Consider the following 6,000-nt stretch of genomic DNA (forward strand, 5'->3'; position numbering starts at 1 on the left):
TCCCACCTGTGGGGTTTAAATAGGGCTGGATTCCTGCCCTTTTCTGTGATTGGTCGATTTTGAATATGCTGAGCTAAGCTAAGTGACGCGCAAACCCACTTAGCTAAGATAAGCATTGCTTAAATTGGCAGATGCTAAGCACTGCTTACCAGTGTGCAAATCCGCTTAGCTATGCTAATTATTGCTAAGCATTTAGATTTAAGCAATGCTTACACTAGCTAAGCATAGCTGAGCAGAATATAACATTGCTCACGTTTCATTTTATGGACAATCAGGATTGTGGGGATGATTCCTTATTAATGACATCTCATGATATCTATGTTTACCTTCCATAACATCCCCCTATGTGCTTTCATTACATTACATTATTGTGTGGCCATACTGTATGGGACACTTGTGTTTTATGGTAGTTTCACATCTGTACTATACTGACACCTTACATTTGGTCCTGCTATACTACCCTGGTTAACAAATATATATTATTTACTACTTATTTATAAATAAAGATATTTTAGTGTTGCTTTCACATATAAAAATGAATGAACTGCATTGGAGCTTGAACCATGAATGACTGCATGCTAAGTGAAAGCTTTAAACAATATGCTATCTCACTTTGGGTATTTTGGCTGTATATTTCTATTTAGCTCCTTTGGGTTTTTAAGCTATGCTGAACACAGCTGTGCGACATGCACATCTGCTCAACTACACTTAAACTTTAGTGGGGATGGGAAAAAAGTATTTGTTTTATTTGTATTAGTTTAGAGATATGCACATAGCTAACAGTCATACCTGTCAACCTCTTAGAGCATAAAATCTGGACAAAGCCTAACATGGTGGGGGGACAAAGAGGGATGGATTTTAACTATTGCTCTTACAATCTTAGAAAGTTGATCGAATAATAGGTTTTGCATTAGCCATGACTTTTTTGAAGGATGCAGAGTCTTAGATTAAAATGTTTGCCATTATTTAATGACTTCCATCCTCAGCTCTTTGCCAGACAAGTATAGGTTTTAGAAGGAACACACCTAACATATGAGGCAAACATCTGCATTCTGCGAAAATCTGTACAGTTGAGAGGTATGCAACAGTGTCAGTGGACACAGTTTTTGTTTTCTAAGTGCTGTATGGCATTTCCTGATTGCAGGGGCATGTTTACTGTATGAGCACTGCTCGGACACCCCCATGCACTCGTTCATAGATCGTGCCTGTGCAGGTTATACAGCAGTGCTCCTTCATGAATATGCATGCATGCTGCTATGTTGGATGGACACAATCCACAATGTGCAATAATAGACTTATTCTTGCATGGAGCTTTCATGAATCCCAGGGATTAACTGAATAATAGGTGTTGCATAGTCCTGCTTTTTCTGAATAATGAAAACTATGAAGCTGTAATATAATCCTTTGTGATTTACCCCCCCAAAAAGTTGTGAGGGACAGGGCATGTATATATATATATATATATATATATATATATATATATATATATTTATTTATATATATATATATATATATATATATATATATGACAGAAAATTAGAGATGTTCTGCTTAACTGAGAACAGATAGGCAGAATACTCTAATTCACTTAAAAGGGTAACAGAGCAACAAGTTTTGCATACTGATGAGATGAAAATGATTATTCTGTGTTATAATGAATAAAATTTTCTTTTTATATTTGGTCATGGAGCTGCATTTTCTAGCTACCATTTTTTGTGATACAGTTCTCTGAATAAGGAGATTGTCATCATCGTTATGGACTGATCCGAGAGTTCTTCTAAGTAACACACAGATGTGCACACACACACACACACACACACACACACACACACACACACACACACACACACACACACACACACACACACACACACACTCACACATACAAATATACCCTTCTTCTAAAAAAGTGGATGGTGGAGAAAATTTCCTTCTAAACCACTAGACTTTACACTACAGCCAAGTGAAGTGTGGGAGAAAGAAAAAATGCACTAGAGCAGGAAATGGGAGGGGGCAAACTGATTTACCCTTGTTGACTCATGGTTGCATTGACTAATGGTAAAAAAAAAAAAAAAAAAAAAAGGAAAAGCGAGACAGTGAGAAAAAGCAATAGAGATACTTGTTTTTTAAATGTTTTTACTATTCTAGGACTGGGCCGTCACCATGGCATGCAGTAAATAGTTTCACTGTTCTAGGAGTGGGCCACTCACTGGGGCATGCAGTTTCTAAAAAGTGACACATGTTCCAGTGAACACTGTTGTATCAACAACCTTGCTTTTGAGAACATTATCTCCCTTCGGATCACTCAAGTTTGTGCATTTATATCATGACTGGCATATGCAAATCCATGATGTTATAAATAAAGCATGCTTGATTCATAGGGAATTAGTTAATTAATATTCATAAGCAAGACTCCCAGTCAGCTGAAATGCTGACTTTATATGGCATGATATTTCTTTCATGAAGTTACTTTTGGTCCAGTACCTAACAACTTCAAGGTATATCAAAACCCTGCCTTTCATCAGTGATTACATGATTATTTACATACAAAGCAGTATGTGGAGTTTAACTGCTCAAACAGAGCAGAGTAAGGATGAGAGCACAACAGAATAAATATTTTGGTGTGTTAGTCTCACCTGGAATAGACAATTAGAGACAGAGTTAAAAGCCAGTGGCAACAACAAACAAAATGCTGGGGGTGTATCCTCTGGGGGACCATCTCCAGAAAAAAAAAAATAATATTTGTACTCTCCTGGACCCTTAATACCATACCTTGAATACTGTGTACAATTCTAGAGCACAGACAAGTAAATGGATATCAGGCTGCTGGAAGGAGTAAGTAAGTAAGCCAACAGAAAAGATACATGGGCTGAATTATAAGGTATATGTCCAGGGACTAGAGAACTTTAGCAGTTTCCCAGGAGAGATCAAAAGAGATTCAGGGTGAGGCAAAAAAGTGGTGCACAGAATTATGTGAGAGAGATCTAAAGTAGTGATTCTGGGCAAAATAACTTGGGGGGGCACAGGCAGCAGTCTGTACTGATCAAATAATCCCTAGACTTTTGAAAGTACTTTTATGGTGAAATGGCTGGACACTGATGCAGTGGACTAATAAAATGGACATTGGAAATGGAATTCACAGATGCATTCAAAAGGTCATGGTAAGAAAGGAAAAGGGGAATGTGTAAGGTTAAATGCACACGAAGTGCAGACACTTAATTCTTTTTCTGCCATCTGGCTAATGTAATATAATGCAAACATATCATGAGAGTTTACTAGCATGATATTTTTCCTGAAAAGATACACCTCTGCCTCATCCATCATATCTAGCTAGTAAAAGAATAAAACACATACATTACATATTTCTATATAGTGCATTTATCTTCTTTGCTGTTTCTGTGGAATAATTTACTAATAAATGGATTATGGGAGAGTCTGTTGGTACATATGTTTTAGTTATCTAAAAATCTGTCAGTCATTTGAACTCATAAGCATCCCAAGTAAAAAAAAAACAAACAAAAAAAACCTGGACAGGTATTTGGAATATGTTGCCTCTCTTCAGTGGAGCACATGGGATTTCATGTTCTGAGCTTACTCCTGTCAGAAGCCCATAGACAATGATTTTTAACCAAATGAGGCTAAGGTTTTACTGTTGATGTGTATTCAGCATACTAGAGTTTATCATATGGACTTCCTCTCCCAGCCTATACCGGTGCTTTTGTATGTACAATATTCATCCATATTACCCATTCTAAAAAGTTAAAATCTCTCCCATCTAGCACCTCTTGATAGCTGATAAACTTATCGCCCAGCATTCCTTCCTAGAATATTTCAGACCTAGTCACCCAAGTCTCCTACATACTTCAGTTTTTATGACAGTGGCAAACTAGGTCACCACCAAAACATAGTGCAATGATAACAAAGATACTGCTGCCTTGTATTTGTAAATTAATTCTAAGAGATTGAGAATTTTTTAAATAATACATGTGCTGAACAGCTATTTGTGCAGGAAGTCTATTACACTTGGTTGAAGCTAGTGCTCTTCTGTTTCCAGACATTTGCTAAACCATTTTATTGACTAGTGCAATTAAACATTCATCTCTTTAAACATGTGACTACATTGTAGCCCATTTCAGGATTTGTTTGCATGCAGTCTCTTAGTTTGTTGTCAGCATGAATACTTTTATACGAAGGTCATTTCAAGTTCATTATTTATGGATGTCTGATGCTTTCAGTGTTTATTTCAAAAAGAAAATCTAGTATGTGTAATTGATTGACACAGTAAACAAAACATAGCAGAAGATAAAACTACCATGTGATATTCAGACTCGGCTGGAGTAAACATATATAAATTAGCTTAATCTCCTATGATGTTAAATTATTCTAAAAAGTTTCTAGCAACATCTATTTTCAATATTAGCACAGTAAGATTCTGAAAATATACACTTATTTTGATACTTAGGTAAACCTGTCGTTGCGAGAGCCAAACTACATGTGGTTGGAAGAGAGCCAATAGATGATGCAACCATGAGAAATGCTGTGGAGAATGCTGTAAGTTTTTTTTTCCCATCATTGTAATGGGTAACTTCACAAATGGCATAACTTCAAGTACAAAAAGTGTTGCATTTGTACTTTTCTGAATATGTTTTGATAATATTTGTCCTGGAAATTTCCTGCAATTTATTTGTAAGATGTGTTCCTTATTTGGGGCGATGATAAGGGGGGAGGAATTAGACAGGTGTTAACTTGTATGGTGCCGCATGATATTTTACTATACCTACTGAATACTCTTCTATTTGAAACACACTATACATCACATATCATTTGCTAAACTTGTAGATTTATATTAAGCTAACATTTAAGCACATATCCAGGTTTTTTAATTAAACAGTCCTACTGTATATTATAAGGAACAAATGTTCCACTTTCTGCAATGTTTCCAAAAAGAGGCAGTAACATGTCCAAACATACACGCAATCTTGTATCAATTGCATACTAAAAGCACATCTGCATGAGTATACTTACATCTTAAACAAGAGCACCTTTGCAGTTATTAAAGCCGTAAGTAAACAGTTAGTGCATCGCAGCTTTGACTCCACATATTAAACAAGTGCTAACAATGCAATGTTACGTTTTAGGGCCACTTGTGTGTAAGAGGAACTTCAGATTGCAGAAAGCTGCAAAATTTAAATGAAAACAGTAAAAATGCTGCAGATGTGAAAAAACCTCATACTGACTTAAACTGCATATGATGTAGTTGTTTAAGCGAAATTTCAGTTAAAAGGAAGCCATTAGTAATTCTGCACAGTGAAACGAATTTCCAGATATAAGTGATAATGAAACTTCTGGAGCAGTAAGTAATGGATACAAGTATTACAGCTGTGACTTGGTGTATCTATTAGGTTCACAGATTCATAGGTTTATAAGTACATATTAAGCTATTGCTCTGTGTGGATCTAAAGAAGCCTAGCCTTACATTCACATGGTAGCTTTTCACCTGCTGTGTCTTTTGTATAAATAACCCAGAAGCAAACAGAACAAATAGGAAATTTGCTGTTTCCTATCTATTCATCCAAATGATGTTTGAATAGAGTAATAGAAGTTCATTTCTTTTTGTGGAGTGGAAGGCGATTTCATAGAAGTATTCTCTGTGATATGTACTTATCCCAGATGTTTTATTTATGTTGAAAAAGAGATAGAGATCCCTTGAGCATGAGTTCACACTACCAACATATGTGTGAATGTGTAACAAGTCTGACAGAATAGGGTCTATCAAGGCTGTACATGTGAGGCAGTTGTCACCTCTTAGTAGCCTGTATGATACCAAGAAGAAGGAGGAGACTTTGAGATGGTCTGCATATTTTTTTATGACTTTGACTTTTGACTATTTTTAGTGAGAAACCATTGTTGTTGCTCCAGCAGTGACAAGTGTTTGGAAGTGGCACATACCATTCCAGCAGTGACAAGTGTTTGGACGTGGTACATACCAAATGGGGTATT

The sequence above is a fragment of the Protopterus annectens genome, chromosome 2.part1 (genome assembly GCF_019279795.1).
Source record: "Protopterus annectens isolate FY-2018-M chromosome 2.part1, PAN1.0, whole genome shotgun sequence".
NCBI classification, from domain to species: Eukaryota; Metazoa; Chordata; order Ceratodontiformes; family Protopteridae; genus Protopterus; species Protopterus annectens.